This window comes from Littorina saxatilis, linkage group LG16 (genome assembly GCF_037325665.1).
Source record: "Littorina saxatilis isolate snail1 linkage group LG16, US_GU_Lsax_2.0, whole genome shotgun sequence".
In the NCBI taxonomy this organism is placed as follows: domain Eukaryota; kingdom Metazoa; phylum Mollusca; class Gastropoda; order Littorinimorpha; family Littorinidae; genus Littorina; species Littorina saxatilis.
In genome coordinates this window covers 37,890,848-37,910,044 of record NC_090260.1, presented here as the reverse complement: position 1 = coordinate 37,910,044, position 19,197 = coordinate 37,890,848, and the positions used below count along the sequence as shown (strand labels likewise).

The following is a 19,197-nucleotide window of genomic DNA, read 5'->3' as shown; positions in this document are numbered from 1 at the left end:
GTCAAGTCGACGGCGCGAAGCGCCTAGCCTTACTAGGGGGGACCGGGGGCATGCAACCCCGGAAATTTTTTTTCTCCAAAGAACCCAGATGGTGCAATCTGGTGTCATCTGAGCTCCAAGTTTGCCATTAAATTCTGTTTTTAGAATCAGAGTTTTTAGTACAAAAATGTACCAATTTTTGCTTTTTTGAAGAAAAAAAATATATACATGTATTATATATGGTTTAAATTTGTAAAAAAATTGATCTGTTGAGACAAACAGGAAAATGTAACTTGTAACACAATCTGTGCAATCTGGTTTACTTTCAAACATAAAAGTTCAATAACTGAGGCGGGCGGTAGCAGTGCGTGAACAAAGTACGGAAAGTTTTCGCGGGCTTTTGCCCAAAGGCCAAAGTAACCGGTGCTTTTTTTGTGTGCCTCCCCCCTTTATTTTTTCGGCGGACACTTTTGCATTTTCGGCGGAACAAAAAAAAAATTCGGCGGAAATCCGCCATTCGGCGGACAATTCCCATGCCTGAACCTATGTTGTTTTTAAAGGAAATTGAACCAAGAATCTGTTTTTAGTGTCTAATCATGGAAATGATAATTAGTTTGGCTTATAATGATGTTTAAATATGAACTTTTGAAAAATCAGCCCGGCGCATCTTCCGGTGCCTGTGGATCAAACACAGGTGGCTGTTTTGCTCGCTCCAAGAAAGGATTATAATCACTGTCATCTACCTGTTTCCAACGAATTGTCCGAAAGAAGATCTCCCCCTTCCCCTGTCAGTATCCATAATCATTTGCACCGCCTGTAGCGTCAGTCCGGCTTTGTTTTTCCCTACTAGGGCCCGGTCGACAGTCACCGTTAGCTATTTTGACGAGTCGAGATTTCTCTCCCATACCCTGTCGACAAGGCCGAAAATAGCCTTCAAACGCAAAACCGCGTCACCATTTATGTTTATTCATGAGAATGAGGTATCCTACCAAGCCATTGGCTGCTATTTGTGTGTCAGCAGTGACGTAGCATTTCTGGAAAATCCCGGAACGGAGAAGACGGGTTTACCCGTCCTAAGGCGCTGCGGCTGCACAAGCACATGACTGGTATACCCGTCATAAGGCAGTCAAGTGGTTAAAGTTACCTTTACTATGACTTTTTCTTTGGGGGCCTTCGGAAATTCATAATACATGTACTGTGACGTGCAGACGCATATGTGACGACATCATACCGTTTGCTAACATCCTTATTTCGTATGTAGTCGAAAATCCATGACACTGACAAATGAGCTCAGGAACTTGGCTTCTAGCAATTTAATGTTAAGCGTAAAAGCTTTGACAACTATCATTCACATGTGAAACATGGCAAATTTAAAATTGATTCCAAAGAACAAAATTTGAGACAGAAATAACTTGTTTTGTAGACATGGATTTTATCTTCTTCCTAAAAGGACCAGGATGATTTTACAAATTATGAAAAACAACTCACTGTCGATGGCTTTTAGTCGCAGCGTACACCATGGTCTCTTTCCCTGCCCTCCCCCAGAGCCCCCTGTCAGCAACCGTGTAGCCTATGGAACACCTTCGTCATCACAGCATCAGTAGTCGTCTTTAGTTCATGTCCACCAACCACACCGAGCTCATGGTCATGGATCTGAAACAAACAAAACAAGCCAACTGAATTCCAAAAATCAAATATTCAGACAGCTCTTCTTCACATACAAACAATTCAATCTGGAAGCATCATACTGTCACCTGGAACAAAAAATCAATAATCGCACTTGCTTTAAAAAAAAAGTTTTCAGAAGAGCAAATGGTGATTGAGTGTAGCATTGTCATAAAATGTAATCACACACCTCAGGTGACCTGCATCAATCATTCAATACTATCTCACAAATCTTCATTTGGAAAGCACAAACATAGTTAGAAGAGAGCGTCAACCGTGATACTATTCAGTGTGGACAATTTTTTTCTGACCCATAATCCGATGCCTACACAAAGTGAGAATCAGAACTCACAAGAAGGCACTGTTGCATGTTTGTGATTATTTGCTTGAGTGTAGCACTTGCAATTTTGAACTTGAGGAAACAGCGTAGCAATTTCTGTTACATCCCTGAAAACCTAGCAGATGGCAGCTCTGGCCACAGAGCAATATTTGCATTATTTCTCACAGATGCAATGATCACAGAAAACAAAGTGGTGCATGCATTTTCCGCACCCCACATGAGAAAAAGAGGCCCATCATTGTGCGTACCCATAAGCATAGTTTTATCATCAAAATGTGTTGGTTAAATTCACAAATGTGACCAATACGCATAAACCTTGCATGAATTCCCAGGATAATGGGAAACTGGTCATGACTGAGAACTGATGAACAGTTAAGATACACCCGTGAACCGTGATGACATCTGGCATCCTCCAAAAAGCACACACTCAAGGTAACATTTAAAGCCTAAAGAGCGTCTAACAATAACATGTCACTCTCACAAGATCTTGCTACAGTTATCTGGGGAAAATAGCGCAGGCATGACTGGTCTGCTTCAACAATAGCATTCAAAGCCACCTACCAGTGATCACTCCTTCGACAGATCCATCATGTGCCTTCAACATCTTCCACACTCAACAGTAAAAAGATGACTCCATCGAACAGTAGCACAGGCTCTGGCTCCACCATGATTCTTTGGCGACCAATTACTAAATTAGTCGCATCAGGTCCATCTGCTCCTGTAGAACCTTCTCCAGCAGCAAGAACTGATGTTTATCTTGCCGCTCTGCTCTGCTCGTAGTCTTGTGTCCGCTGAATGGAAGAAAAGAAGAACAAAAAGACATTTACATGAAGCAATACATATTTTAGACAATCTGTCGGCCTGAAAAGAAACCATCAGCACTAAAAAACAATCTGAGCAAATGTTCAAAGTAAACGTGACATCTCTATATTTTTGAATTCAGGAGAAGATGAGGAATATATATATTGCAATCAATTTTTAAAGGGGCATACAGAGTGGCATTTGATGGGGTAAAAAGATGTAGGGACTCAGCAGTTGGAGATGAAAATTTTTGTGTGTATTTACTTCAAGCAGATTTTTATTTTTTTAGACAGAAGAACAAACACACACTAAAAATCATTGTTTAAAGTTGAACTGACCTTAACTTTTCCTCCAAACACTAGAACTTTTTGTATTCATTCAAAAATATTCATCAAAAAGGTTAAATTTTAAATTCAATTTTGCAGACTTTGGATGAAAAGTTACTCTTCTCTGGCATCCCGCGGACACAGTTCACACTTTCTCATCAATGAGATGCCTGTGTTAATTAAAAACAAACATCAATAAAACTATTAAAATAAAATAAAAATTTAAATATAAAAATAAAATCGACCAACCGCCCCCACCCGATTTTTTTTCCCTTTGCTGGAAACAATACATTTGTTTCACTAAAACAGTAAAAGAGATCAGCTGAATTTGTTTGACACATCTGGTTATAACTAAAAGAATAAAACACAAAATAAGCCAAAGTCACAGAACAAAAAGACGCTGTCAGTGTCACTATCAATGACTCTGAATGAGACACTCATTGCTATCGAGCCATACCTGTTCATCTTCACCTTGCCGGGACGGAACGACAGTCTGCGTTACTGGCATCGGTGGCGGTGTTAAGGTCACTGTCCATCTCAGCTTTCTTCACCTTCAGTTCAAACAAGCAGTGACTGAGTGAGCACCGTCATACTCAAGTCAAAGCTTTCTGAAAAAATAAATACTTGGAAGTTAAATAGGATCACATTGATTCCCAAACCTAACAGTAACAGTAACACGCAAACATCAAAACTGGAATATTAATTATTAAATATAAGCATCTCAATTTCACTAAATTAGTATATTTATTTTCTCTGTGATGTATTTTTTATTTTTATTTAAAAAAAATCTGTTTTTCAACTTTATCACTGCACACGCTGACACAGCCTCTGCCTGCCTCTCTAGTCTATGCATGCCTCGGGAACAAGGGTAATTTTTCTCTTTTCCGAGACTCAGACACAGAATATTCCACTATGAGTCTATGTCAGTATGCGGAACTGAAAGTTGAACATCTGTGGAAAAATAAAAAGATACAAATAAAAAAAAACCAGATTTATGAAGAGCCTATTAGTATTACTACTAAAGCTCCTGACAACTGCTGCCGCAATGACTCGACCAGATTAGGAACCAACCAAAGTTCACCAAGAAACAGACAATGAGACATAAAATGATAAACGAAAATTCAGTTTTTATGGTGCCGTGAGCGACCCGCGAATCGGGATTCGGATGGTATTTTCACTCTTCCACAACTCCTTAAAAACAAACCACTGCATCAATCAACTTTATGTTTTTGGAAAAGTTAGTTCATTCATCCATCTTTCAGACAAAACAAACATGAATGAATAGAACAGTGTTCTTCTAGGCGAAAAAAAAATCGAAAGTGTGAGAAATTCTCTCTGCCATCAAACTCGGAAGCCGAAGCCGCGAGCTATCAAAAATTCAAATTCCCAAATCTTTCCTTCAGTTGATCAACTTACCTATTCTTGCAAGAAGTCAATCTTCATTTCAGAGAGAAGGATAAGATTACCTTGCATCCAATAAGCAAGTCAAAAATACAAGTCAATATGAAGAAAAAGCAAAAAAACGCCGATACAATGTGGATTTGACAGACTTCTTGCCAACAGGAAGTTGGAGATTGTCTGACAGACAAGGGAAATAACTTCAATAAATTGCTCTTTTCAGTCAAGGTAACTGTCTCCCCTGAAATTGAACTTTCATAGAGATTTTCTTCCAAAGCAAAATAAAATAAAATGAAAATATGCTGAGAACAAATTTTATGTAACCATTAACATCAGCCTTTATTTTGAGTAGATAATTAGTTTCAAAGTTACTTTAGTTTACATTTTTTTGTTTAATCTGAATTTTTTAAATGTTTTTATCGTTTTGTTATGGGTGTTCATATAGATTTCAGTTATCTTTTCTGTTCATATAATATTTTTATTATGCTTTGCCTAGATTTTTCCACGACATTATTTTGTGGAAAGCTGATTCCTACAACAATACCAAATCCCCATTACAATAATTATATTACATGCTAAAACAATTATAATGATAATACAAATTAAAATAATCATATTTATTTTAAGATAAAAATAATCAGGATAACAATTAAGCAAATAAATGTTAGTAATAACAAAATGATTAAATAAAAATTAAATGGGAAAACCATTGTAAACATAAAATAAAAATATTTTTATTAAACTTTTAAATGCATTTTTTTTTTTAACCGAAACTGTCTTAAGATAAACTGAAAAATAACGGATTGAAAGTTTTTATGCAATTTTTTTTCTAAAAAAAAAAGAAAGAAGTTTTTGAAGAAGAATAACTATTCATGACCAAAATTTAAAAGTAAATATTTTTTAATAACATAAAATATAATAAATTATTTCATGAAGTAAATGCATAAACCCACGGTATAAAATTAGGAAAAACAAAAATTGCAATCACCTTTTCATTGAATCCATGCGTGCTAAACACTGCGTGGTGAAGTCGTTTCGAATGCGACAATCTGCGTAAAAGTTGGCGAAAAGTAACGCGCGCGAAGCGAAGGTGTCACGAGGCCGTACGCATCCCCGCATGAAAAACGCAGAAATAACGCATGCGTCACGCAGAATCATGCTGGCTGGGTCTTTGCGAATATGATTTTGAAGCGCATTACATAAAGTCGGTATCTGATATCTAAAGTCCTGATATTTTGGATGCGGAGGAATTTTTCCTGGTGATGATCTGAGGTAACGGAATTGTTCATGCATTCTGAGGGAATTTGACAGGTATCGGGGTGTGTGTGTGTGTGTGGGGGGGGGGGTTGGTGGTGTGGGGGGGGCCTTTTGGTGTGGGGTAAATGATTAAAAACGCCTGCACCCTAACTATGAAAGCAGCCACACGCATACTCACAGAGACACAGAGGCACGCATGTTTGTGTGACGGTTTGCACGAATGACCATTGAAAATTAGTTTTTGATAAAAACAAGCGACATTTCCTTTGAGCACACAGGTGCTCAGCCAATGTGTATTGAAACTTGTTCAATTATCTCAAAATGTCATAACGTTTGGCAATATAATTATTTAACAACAACAAAAAGACTACCGGATTCCGCACATAAAAAAGTCAGGGGCTGTAACAACAATTCGCGGCATTGGACTGTGGGAGCACGGACCTACATTCCAATGGATGGCTGGCTTTGGATCTAGGTCACTTTAGTGGGAATATCGGTCAACTTTGAAACCTGAGGACCAGCCACTTCCGGTTCCCCTTTCAGAGTAATGAGATTGCTGGGGCCGTAGAATTTTTCATCCAGTTTTGTCCTTTTTTTCTCCAAAATTGATATTAGTCGGAAGAAACAAGCACACGTGTGACACGTGTGGTGGGGGTATTTCCCGGCGAGTTTTCAGTGTTGTTGTTGTTGCGAAGTGAAGCGGCTTCCCAGTGCGGAAGGCAGGCAGTTTGTGCATCAAACAGTGTTGTTGTGATGGATGGATGAGTGAGTGATGAGGGTGAATGAGTTAGTTAAACTGTGACTGAATATCTATTGATTTATTGATATTAAAGTGAACATTAGAGGGGGGGGGTTCGAAATGCACCATTGTGCACTCGCCTTGATGTAAGGAACACTACTGCAGTCTCCAACAGCTTCAAAGTGGGTTAGACAGGCTCTTGATAAAGACTGAGGCAAAATGTGCCAAATCACACATTGTCTTGAAAGAAGGAAAAATCTTCATTTGTCACCTTTCTGCACTTTTTTGACTTTGAGTGCATAGCCACAATGGTCACAGACAAGATGCATCAAACAGATTTGAAAAAGACCCCAAACTGAACTTGTTATGACTATTTGTAACCCCTCTCACCTTTTTGACTTGGCCGTACCCAAGCAAAAAGGCAAAAAAAATCATAACTAATTCCATGTTGATTTTTGGTGGGGTGGACCTATTGTTCCAGACTCGCCTTGATTAGAGCAACACTAGTGCAGTGTCCAACAGCTTTTAAAATTTGTTTTGACCTCTTGACAATGTACATGTCAACAATCCCTGACTATCCCTGACTGTTGTGTGGTGAGAAAAAAATCTTCATTTTTCCCCTTTCTCCACCTTTTTGAGTGCATAGCCACAATGGTCACAGAAAAGATGCAGCAAACAGATTTGAAAAAGACCCAAAAGTGAACTTGTTATGACTATTTCTAACCTTTCCTACCTTGTTCACTTGGCCGTACCCAAGCCAAAAAATCATAACTAATTCCATGTTCACTTTTTGGTGGGGTGGACCTATTGTTCCAGACTCGCCTTGATTAGAGCAACACTAGTGCAGTGTTCAACAGCTTTTAAAATTTGTTTTGACCTCTTGACAATGTACATGTAAACATGTAACCCTAATCCCTGACTGTTGTGCAGTGAGAAAAAATCTTCATTTCTCCCTTTTCTCCACTTATTTGTGTGTCAGTGCATAGCCACAATGGTCACAGAAAAGATGCATCAAACAGATTTGAAAAAGACCCAAAACTGAATTTGTTATGAATATTTCTCATCTTTTTTGGACTTAAAAAAATTTGTCAAAAAAAACAACATTTCTTCATTTTTCCCCTTTCTCCACTTTCTCTTTCATGAGGAAGGGATAATCACACATAGTACGCCAGTGAGGTTAGAATGGTGAGGTGGGGTCTGAGGCTGGTAAGGGATTTGGGGGTAGGACCGACGAGAGGGCACGGATTCGGCAGTTCGCCGTGTCGAGTCAACTTCATATAGATCTGTGTAGGCGATCAACAGCCCCAGCCGATCTGGATCTGTTCAAGTCAAAAGTAAAGTCAAGGATACGAAGAAGTTTACCGAAAAACATCGATCCCAAGGACTCATGTTGTAACTTTTCAAAGCAGTTACATTCAATCAAAGCTCTATCCACATTAAACCGAACGGGAATCGTCGAAGATCCACGCAACTTCACTGCAATGTCGAAAACGAACTCATAATGTCACCGCAGATCTATAGTTGGTTTTGGTTTTGTGTCGCAGCAAAGAAACGAAGCAAATCTCCGGCTTTTATTTCACACTAAAAAACCGTTCATTTAGCGGGTTATTAAAATATATTTCTTTGAGGTTGCAAGGCAATGGCATCGCTGAGATGTACTCCTTCGAACACACGACACAGGTTAGAAATTGACTTCATTTGGGCGCTTTTTACGGCCAAAACAGAGTGAGCTTTTTGACGGGTTTATGGAAAAATCACTTCGGGGGCAGGTCTAAAATCCTGTGTACAATGCCAAATCATACATCATTCAAAAGAGCAAAGTATGTTCGTTATTCTAACATATGGGCTAGGGTAAGTCATAGATATAAATAGACAGTGTCTGTCTATTATATCTGTAGGCAAGTGTATTCCATTCCTTCGATAGTCTCGTCATCTACACTTGCGTGAACAATGCAATTTTGAGTCTGTTTTGCATAAAAGACCTGCGAGATTTGTAGAAGTCAAAACAACAACTTACAGTCCAGCCTCTCAACTTTCGTTCCATGCAATTTGTTTGTCTGTACGTATAGACTGAGGGGTGCCCCGAAATGATTTGTAATCACAACATTCACAGACTTCAAATACGCCATTGAAAACTCGTCCACGTGCGTTTTAGATATACTTGGGTGACTAAAACTGTCGTACCTACCAAAGGCCGCTTCGCGTAAGAAAATGACTACCAGAGTCGCAAGGCTCGGGATTTTTTTTACAAGAAATTTATATTTCGTTGTTCTAGTCCGAATGAATATGAAGATATGGCGAGTTGAAAACGCCGATTCTTTCGCCAGAAACACGTCTGTTTCCACACCGGAAAGAAGGAATGGACTGAGCTACTAGAAGCACGGCGCCGTGCGTACAATCGATCGAATGATGTTATTCACACAATACCATTTGGCGATCTCTAAAAAATCATTTAAAAACGAACTAGTTGACATGTAATGAAACTATTTACTGAAATCAAGAAGTATCTTAGTTCTAGCCGTGCATATGACACACCCTTTCGCGAAAGCACACTGAACCGTGCGTATACGCATTCGCACCCGCAAACCACCAACCCAGGCGGGTTATCCAGATCCAGATTCAGATCCAGATCCAAGGGAAGTAACTCAGTGAGTATAAACATGAGCAAGAACCGCAACCCGAACACACTCGTAACACCTTAAATGCCTCCGACCCTGTGCTGACGCCTTAACCAATAAGCCACATGTGTTGTTTCAGTTCAGACGCAGCCATCACAGGGACAGGTACACTGCAATCGGACAAGTCAACCACTAATTCGCCAGCTAATCAGGTAAGACCATTTGGTAACATTTCAACCAGGGTCAGTAAAAGTGAGAATGCCTGACATCATTCCTGATACTTTCCTGGATGAAACTATAGTAAATATAGTAAATAGTTGGTATGAATTAAGTGTCCTGTATAATAAACATTGTAGCCAATACCGCTGCGCTTGACCACTCATGCAGTCAGGCATTCCATCTGTCTCTTGGCAATAAGCGCTGCAATCAGCTGGGCCATTGATTTTAGTATAGGAATGAAAACATCGACTTTTATTGTACGTTTCTGCGGCTGATAAAATCTATGAGATCACGGATAATTATGTTTGAAATTCGCTTTGCGAAAAACGGTTTTGTCATTTAGTAAACAAGAACAAAGACTTTACAAAGTTCCAGATGATGTGTTCTGTGTCCAGGTTTCAGAGGAATCGCAGTGCTGCAAGTGCACGTGGAGATCACGGTGCAAGACCTCGAAGTACTGCGCCTGCCATGCCAAGAAAGTTCGCTGCACCAACTGCATTGCTGAGAGGTGTTCGAACCGAGAAATTGTGCGGGTAAGGATATGTTATAGAATTTCGGGGAAGTCAGTCTCACATTGCCTAAAGAGATAAAGTGATTGATTTACAGCAATAAACAACATGTATCCGTACACTGCGCAAAAACGAGAGTTTACACAAAACATTCTAAGTAAAACGCAGCCATCTCGTGTTAGTACACCCTTTTACTATTAATGATCCTGATATGGTCAAACACGTCATTTTTGCTTTCCATAGAAGTTAAAAAGTGGTCTATGGCTTGGGGGAAACCATGCCATTAACCAAGAATGAGATCAAATAAAAGATTGTTTTACCTGTTCGAATCAAATTATCCAATCTCATTACATAAAAAAAAATCTCAGTCCATCTGTATTCCTCATCATTGTCCTGGAGAAAAGGATATGTCTTACATTGTGTCTGTTTACAAGTGAAATGAAATCAAAGAGGAGACCGTGAACACTAAAATGCTGTCGTCCGCATCGAAGAAAGCCTACAATACTTGTGAGAGCTGATAGTGACGAGTAATAATGATTATGAACGATGACAAGAATTCAATGACAGGCAATTACGTTCTGTATCCTTATCATTATGTGCTGCAAGATCGTTTCTTTTTAGTTTAGAACCACGGGATTACCGTTGAATATTACTAGTATAGATGTCAACGTCAGCTAATCACAGATGAAACTTCGAGTCACACAACCTCGTTTTTCTAAGAGAGCGCACTTGCCATTTGTGACGTCAAATTACGAAAGAAAAATGCTTTTCTTTGTAAACTATGTCATATTTGACTGATGTGCCATTTCTTCAACATGAAGGCAATTAATGTTTTATGCACTGATGAAAACATAAGCTGATAATAATCCAATACAATGATCAGCCTTACCTAGCTGCCACACAGATTGTGATCAAGTCTTTCTGAGGCCCTGTATAGGATGGACTTAGGCGCAGTATTTTGTTCAAAGGCAACACAAAAGTGTAATACAGGGTGGTGCCAGGTAGTGTTGCATATGGGAAGAAGTAAATTTAGAGCGGTACATTTGGATTGCCCAGCAAACTCAGCTCAGTGCTTTGGTTTAGCCCTTTCTCAGCGAGCGATTGTCGTTGTCACGCTTTGCTGACCCTATACAATGGGTCCGTTACTGAGTGCTTACACACGCTACCTACCCAGCCAGCAAAATTTTGCGCAGCGAATGCGTGTCGCAGTCGCCAAACTCTGCGTAACAACTGCACTGGACGCATGCGTAACGCGCGCGATTTTGCAAAGCGAAATACATGCGTGACACACTCGTTTTCCCTCAGATTACGCAGACCATACGCACCTCCAGCGCACGCTTATTTGACACCAAGACAAATTCGCACTCTCCACGCAGACGTCACGATTGCTTTACGCATTCTCACGCATTTGACGCACTCTCCACGCAGATGTCACGATTGCTTTACGCATTTAACGCGCTCTTGACGCAGATGTCCTGATCATCTTACGCACTCTCCACGCAGATGTCACGAATTATTGACGCATTCTCAGGCATTACGCGCTTTTTACGCTCTCTTCACGCAGATGTCACAATTGCTGTACGCATTCTCACGCATTTGACGCACTCTCCACGCAGATGTCACAATTGCTTTACGCATTCTCACGCATTTGACGCACTCTCCACGCAGATGTCACGATTGACCTACACAATTTTACGCAGACCACACAACCGCTTTACGCACTCACAAACAAATAATGGGCAGTGCACAACATTGTATTGATCCAGAAAGACAAAGGTCAAGCGTGCAGGTTCGATAACAGAGATGATCATAATTATGTACAAGTTCTAAAACAACAAGAAGAGCAAACGCTCGATCGAGTCACTTTCGCAGTTCTGAATATTATATGAGGCATCAGATGGACAGGAAGAAATTGCTATTCACAACACAATGAGTCACGTTCACATAAAATTTGAGCCCGGTCACTTTTATAGTTTCCGAGAAAAGCCCAACGTTAAGTTGTGTGTTGCCGAACAGAAAAGGCTAGTTATCTCCCTTGTTTTTCTGATAACGTTCGTAAAAGGCTACAGATGTAAATACTTTGATGTAAAGAATAATCCTACAAAGTTTCAATCACATCCGATGAACTTTGTCAAAGATATAAAATGTCTAATTTTTCCTTTGACGCTGACCTGTGACCTTGAAAAAGGTCAAAGGTCAACGAAACCATCGTTAAAGTGTAGAGGTCATTGGAGGTCACGACTAAACAAAATATGAGCCCGATCGCTTTGATAGTTTCCGAGAAAAGTCCAACGTTAAGGTGGTGTCTACGGACGGCCGGCCGGACGGCCGGCCGGACGGCCGGCCGGACAGACTAACACTGACCGATTACATAGAGTCACTTTTTCTCAAGTGACTCAAAAATGCAGTCAAATAAATTGATTAAAACAAAGGAGAGATTTGAATCTCGCTTATTGCCATTGTGACTTCCAGGTTTTAATTTCACTGCATTTTGACATACCAGCAGCACGGAAACAAAAATGATCAAAATACTATTCAAAGCAGAATTCAAATTGGCAGAACAAAGAATAAATAGAACAAAACCCTGATAGTCATCATCGATACGCCGTAGTACATGCAGTGAAGAATCCAGTATAACTTATAAGAGAGAATTTTGATGTACACTCGTCACTATATCACATTGATGTAAACAAATAAATAAATAATTGGCACAGCCTAGGCATAGGCAGCAGTGAGTTGTATCAACATGTTTGAATACAGAACAGCAACAAAAAGAGAAAAAAAGTTCTACAAGCCAGCTAATAGTTGAACTTCAGATTACTAATGATATCACAAACAAACACTTAGTTAATGCCCATTCTCCAGGGATCGAAATCCAGTCAATGTACACCAAACTAGGATAACACATACATTTAGAATCTATCACGACTGCATAAAACATTGGTATGCAATTCACAAAGCAAGGAACTTGAAACATGAACATTGACATTAAACATACATATGTGCCCCACACACATTTCGGACAAGGCAGCTGAACGAAATTCAGATGTGGATGGAGCACAAAATAATTAGATGGGGCGGCGTGAAAGCATACTGGGACAAGGAACAAGCAAGAGAAAGAGGATAAGAAGATAAAAGGAAGAACAAACCGAAGAATAAGAAAGAAAAAAACAAAATAAGAGAAGGAGAGAGAAAAAAAAAGGAAAAAAAAAAAAAAGGAAAAAAAGGGAGACAATCATATGAATGTGTACCATTTAAATAAAAGAAATTAACAAAATTACTTTTAAAAAGGAGACATTTCAGGTTTTGATTTGAAGTGTGTTAACATATTCACATATATATACCAGTAACTTTGCATGGAAAAAAAAAGTTCACAATGATTTGAAGCAAATTCAAATGCCAGAGAAAAAACAGAACAAAACCCTGATGTCATCATTGATAATCAGTGGTACGTTCAGTGAAGAAAAAACAATTGACACAACCTAGACATGGGCAGCAGTGAGTTATCAAGTTTCACTACACAAAAGTAACAACTACAATAATGAAACAAAAGGTAAAATGCCAGCTAATAGTCAAAATTCAGAACAATGATATCAAAAAGAAACACTTATTCAATGCCCCTTCTCCACTGATATGTATAAGCACACCAACATGACATAAACTCATAAATTTAAAAAAACTTATCAGACTGCGTAAAACATAGGTTTGCCATCTCAAAATGGATGTAAAACACGCAGCTTACTCACAAAATGATAGACAAGTCTCCAGCGGCCAGCTGCTCAGCAAACAAAATAAGGTGGCGAGGATCAATATAATTGAAATGCATTTTTTTTGCTGTTTCGGAGAGAACTTTGCTTCATTTACCTTACACTGCCTGCATTCAAGGGCTAAATTTTTATCAGGTGCACCAAGACTTACATCTATAGAAATCCAATCATAACGGTTTTAACAGCAAAAAAAAAAAAGTATATTTCTAGTCTCGCTTCTAAATTCTCAACTCAACTCCAAAAAATAATAAAGAACAAAAACCCGCATCATGCATTGTCTCCTTCAAGCTGCCTAGGTTGTTTGCGTTCGACTCCCATAAATGACAAGGAATTGTTAAAACCTTTTCTTTCTATTTGTTCACTTTTTGTTTTCTTCTTTTCTGAACTTTTTATACTTGTATTTTATTCATTTTAATTTAGCCTGAAGGTTTGAGTCGTGTATTAAAAATCGAATATAGTGTGTAAGTGCCCTTGAACAGCTTTTCCAGAATCATGTATTCTATATTTTTAGTATGGGATACCCACAAGAAAAGTTCAAATGCATCCATGCGTCTCCACTGATAGTAATGGTAGTTGAGCACTTCCAGTTTAGTCTTCTGACACAACCTAAAAGGGTACATCATGTCTGAACATCATCTGTAGAAGAGTGTGAAGTTTAAAGCTTAGCTTAAATAATGTCCAACAAAACCCCAGACTCTTCTGTACATTACCCATCAGCCACACAGACCTGAACTGTGAAATACAATTACTCACTAGCAATTTCTCAGGCGAGTCAAATCTTACATTCATCAAATTTTTGCAACTAGCATTGTAAATAAGCCTACAGAGATTACAAAGTTCAATTACTGCAAACCAAATCATGAAGGCTCTTCCATGGCCTGTTTTCTCTTTCTTTTATCACAGGCTTCCAAAAACCAGTCTTGAACGGCCGTCTTCAAGGTCTTGACCTGTGGCACCCGTACAGCTTCACGGAACAGCCTCTGCATGACAAAACAAAAAATAACATGAACTTAGATCATCAAACAACTATCACTGATTTGAGAAAAGTCTCAAGTTTATTTCCTGACGCCTGTAAACTTGCTAAAAATCATACAGACACACAAACTTGCATACACACCATACGCTTTTACAACACACCAACTATACTTGAGTTAGGAAATTACAACACATTGTAATCCTTGTAGAAGAGAAGTAAAAAAAAATACCTACCCTAATATTTGTTTTAACCCTTTCGCTGCCAATCAAAACTTGGGTATGTGCATTCCTGACTGCCAGGGAATATTGGAGTTTGGGGTGTAATAATTCACAAAAAAATCTAGCTTCAAACTGGCAGTAGGTAGGTAAGTAAAACCTATGTTGTTTTTAAAGGAAATTGAACCAAGAATCTGTTTTTAGTGTCTAATCATGGAAATGATAATTAGTTTGGCTTATAATGATGTTTAAATATGAACTTTTGAAAAATCAGCCCGGCGCATCTTCCGGTGCCTGTGGATCAAACACAGGTGGCTGTTTTGCTCGCTCCAAGAAAGGATTATAATCACTGTCATCTACCTGTTTCCAACGAATTGTCCGAAAGAAGATCTCCCCCTTCCCCTGTCAGTATCCATAATCATTTGCACCGCCTGTAGCGTCAGTCCGGCTTTGTTTTTCCCTACTAGGGCCCGGTCGACAGTCACCGTTAGCCATTTTGACGAGTCGAGATTTCTCTCCCATACCCTGTCGACAAGGCCGAAAATAGCCTTCAAACGCAAAACCGCGTCACCATTTATGTTTATTCATGAGAATGAGGTATCCTACCAAGCCATTGGCTGCTATTTGTGTGTCAGCAGTGATGTAGCATTTCTGGAAAATCCCGGAACGGAGAAGATGGGTTTACCCGTCCTAAGGTGCTGCGGCTGCACAAGCGCATGACTGGTATACCCGTCATAAGGCATTCAAGTGGTTAAAGTTACCTTTACTATGACTTTTTCTTTGGGGGCCTTCGGAAATTCATAATACATGTACTGTGACGTGCAGACGCATATGTGACGACATCATACCGTTTGCTAACATCCTTATTTCGTATGTAGTCGAAAATCCATGACACTGACAAATGAGCTCAGGAACTTGGCTTCTAGCAATTTAATGTTAAGCGTAAAAGCTTTGACAACTATCATTCACATGTGAAACATGGCAAATTGGAGATTCCAAAGAACAAAATTTGAGACAGAAATAACTTGTTGTTTTGTAGACATGGATTTTATCTTCTTCCTAAAAGGACCAGGATGATTTTACAAATTATGAAAAACAACTCACTGTCGATGGCTTTTAGTCGCAGCGTACACCATGGTCTCTTTCCCTGCCCTCCCCCAGAGCCCCCTGTCAGCAACCGTGTAGCCTATGGAACACCTTCGTCATCACAGCATCAGTAGTCGTCTTTAGTTCATGTCCACCAACCACACCGAGCTCATGGTCATGGATCTGAAACAAACAAAACAAGCCAACTGAATTCCAAAAATCAAATAGTCAGACAGCTCTTCTTCACATACAAACAATTCAATCTGGAAGCATCATACTGTCACCTGGAACAAAAAATCAATAATCGCACTTGCTTTAAAAAAAAAAGTTTTCAGAAGAGCAAATGGTGATTGAGTGTAGCATTGTCATAAAATGTAATCACACACCTCGGGTGACCTGCATCAATCATTCAATACTATCTCACAAATCTTCATTTGGAAAGCACAAACATAGTTAGAAGAGAGCGTCAACCGTGATACTATTCAGTGTGGACAATTTTTTTCTGACCCATAATCCGATGCCTACACAAAGTGAGAATCAGAACTCACAAGAAGGCACTGTTGCATGTTTGTGATTATTTGCTTGAGTGTAGCACTTGCAATTTTGAACTTGAGGAAACAGCGTAGCAATTTCTGTTACATCCCTGAAAACCTAGCAGATGGCAGCTCTGGCCACAGAGCAATATTTGCATTATTTCTCACAGATGCAATGATCACAGAAAACAAAGTGGTGCATGCATTTTCCGCACCCCACATGAGAAAAAGAGGCCCATCATTGTGCGTACCCATAAGCATAGTTTTATCATCAAAATGTGTTGGTTAAATTCACAAATGTGACCAATACGCATAAACCTTGCATGAATTCCCAGGATAATGGGAAACTGGTCATGACTGAGAACTGATGAACAGTTAAGATACACCCGTGAACCGTGATGACATCTGGCATCCTCCAAAAAGCACACACTCAAGGTAACATTTAAAGCCTAAAGAGCGTCTAACAATAACATGTCACTCTCACAAGATCTTGCTACAGTTATCTGGGGAAAATAGCACAGGCATGACTGGTCTGCTTCAACAATAGCATTCAAAGCCACCTACCAGTGATCACTCCTTCGACAGATCCATCATGTGCCTTCAACATCTTCCACACTCAACAGTAAAAAGATGACTCCATCGAACAGTAGCACAGGCTCTGGCTCCACCATGATTCTTTGGCGACCAATTACTAAATTAGTCGCATCAGGTCCATCTGCTCCTGTAGAACCTTCTCCAGCAGCAAGAACTGATGTTTATCTTGCCGCTCTGCTCTGCTCGTAGTCTTGTGTCCGCTGAATGGAAGAAAAGAAGAACAAAAAGACATTTACATGAAGCAATACATATTTTAGACAATCTGTCGGCCTGAAAAGAAACCATCAGCACTAAAAAACAATCTATTCTGAGCAAATGTTCAAAGTAAACGTGACATCTCTATATTTTTGAATTCAGGAGAAGATGAGGAATATATATATTGCAATCAATTTTTAAAGGGGCATACAGAGTGGCATTTGATGGGGTAAAAAGATGTAGGGACTCAGCAGTTGGAGATGAAAATTTTTGTGTGTATTTACTTCAAGCAGATTGTTTTTTTGTTTTTTTTTAGACAGAAGAACAAACACACACTAAAAATCCTTGTTTAAAGTTGAACTGACCTTAACTTTTCCTCCAAACACTAGAACTTTTTGTATTCATTCAAAAATATTCATCAAAAAGGTTAAATTTTAAATTCAATTTTGCAGACTTTGGATGAAAAGTTACTCTTCTCTGGCATCCCGTGGACACAGTTCACACTTTCTCATCAATGAGATGCCTGTGTTAATTAAAAACAAACATCAATAAAACTATTAAAATAAAATAAAAATTTAAATATAAAAATAAAATCGACCAACCGCCCCCACCCGATTTTTTTTCCCTTTGCTGGAAACAATACATTTGTTTCACTAAAACAGTAAAAGAGATCAGCTGAATTTGTTTGACACATCTGGTTATAACTAAAAGAATAAAACACAAAATAAGCCAAAGTCACAGAACAAAAAGACGCTGTCAGTGTCACTATCAATGACTCTGAATGAGACACTCATTGCTATCGAGCCATACCTGTTCATCTTCACCTTGCCGGGACGGAACGACAGTCTGCGTTACTGGCATCGGTGGCGGTGTTAAGGTCACTGTCCATCTCAGCTTTCTTCACCTTCAGTTCAAACAAGCAGTGAGCACCGTCATACTCAAGTCAAAGCTTTCTGAAAAAATAAATACTTGGAAGTTAAATAGGATCACATTGATTCCCAAACCTAACAGTAACAGTAACACGCAAACATCAAAACTGGAATATTAATGATTAAATATAAGCATCTCAATTTCACTAAATTAGTATATTTATTTTCTCTGTGATGTATTTTTTATTTTTATTTCAAAAAAATCTGTTTTTCAACTTTATCACTGCACACGCTGACACAGCCTCTGCCTGCCTCTCTAGTCTATGCATGCCTCGGGAACAAGGGTAATTTTTCTCTTTTCCGAGACTCAGACACAGAATATTCCACTATGACTATGAGTCTATGTCAGTATGCGGAACTGAAAGTTGAACATCTGTGGAAAAATAAAAAGATACAAATAAAAAAAAACCAGATATATATGAAGAGCCTATTAGTATTACTACTAAAGCTCCTGACAACTGCTGCCGCAATGACTCGACCAGATTAGGAACCAACCAAAGTTCACCAAGAAACAGACAATGAGACATAAAATGATAAACGAAAATTCAGTTTTTATGGTGCCGTGAGCGACCCGCGAATCGGGATTCGGATGGTATTTTCACTCTTCCACAACTCCTTAAAAACAAACCACTGCATCAATCAACTTTATGTTTTTGGAAAAGTTAGTTCATTCATCCATCTTTCAGACAAAACAAACATGAATGAATAGAACAGTGTTCTTCTAGGCGAAAAAAAAATCGAAAGTGTGAGAAATTCTCTCTGCCATCAAACTCGGAAGCCGAAGCCGCGAGCTATCAAAAATTCAAATTCCCAAATCTTTCCTTCAGTTGATCAACTTACCTATTCTTGAAAGAAGTCAATCTTCATTTCAGAGAGAAGGATAAGATTACCTTGCATCCAATAAGCAAGTCAAAAATACAAGTCAATATGAAGAAAAAGCAAAAAAACGCCGATACAATGTGGATTTGACAGACTTCTTGCCAACAGGAAGTTGGAGATTGTCTGATAGACAAGGGAAATAACTTCAATAAATTGCTCTTTTCAGTCAAGG

The 19,197-nt window shown here is 39.0% G+C and overlaps 2 long non-coding RNA genes across 4 annotated transcripts; both read right to left on the bottom strand.

Moving 5' to 3' along the window:
- Positions 1-1,159: 1,159 nt before the first annotated feature.
- Positions 1,160-5,202, bottom strand: LOC138951004 (uncharacterized). The gene is made up of 4 exons (XR_011450925.1): positions 4,528-5,202; positions 3,569-3,719; positions 2,546-2,775; positions 1,160-1,632 (listed from the first exon to the last, which is right to left on the bottom strand). It is a non-coding gene; the product is annotated as an uncharacterized lncRNA (long non-coding RNA).
- A 6,387-nt stretch (positions 5,203-11,589) lies between these two features.
- LOC138951003 (uncharacterized) lies at positions 11,590-18,721 on the bottom strand. Of its 3 annotated transcripts, XR_011450924.1 has the most exons (4): positions 18,028-18,721; positions 16,993-17,222; positions 15,914-16,078; positions 11,590-14,598 (listed from the first exon to the last, which is right to left on the bottom strand). It is a non-coding gene; the product is annotated as an uncharacterized lncRNA (long non-coding RNA). The 3 variants fall into 3 exon arrangements; XR_011450923.1 differs by having other exon boundaries at positions 16,993-18,721; XR_011450922.1 differs by lacking the exons at positions 16,993-17,222; positions 18,028-18,721 and having other exon boundaries at positions 15,914-16,642.
- Positions 18,722-19,197: the final 476 nt, after the last annotated feature.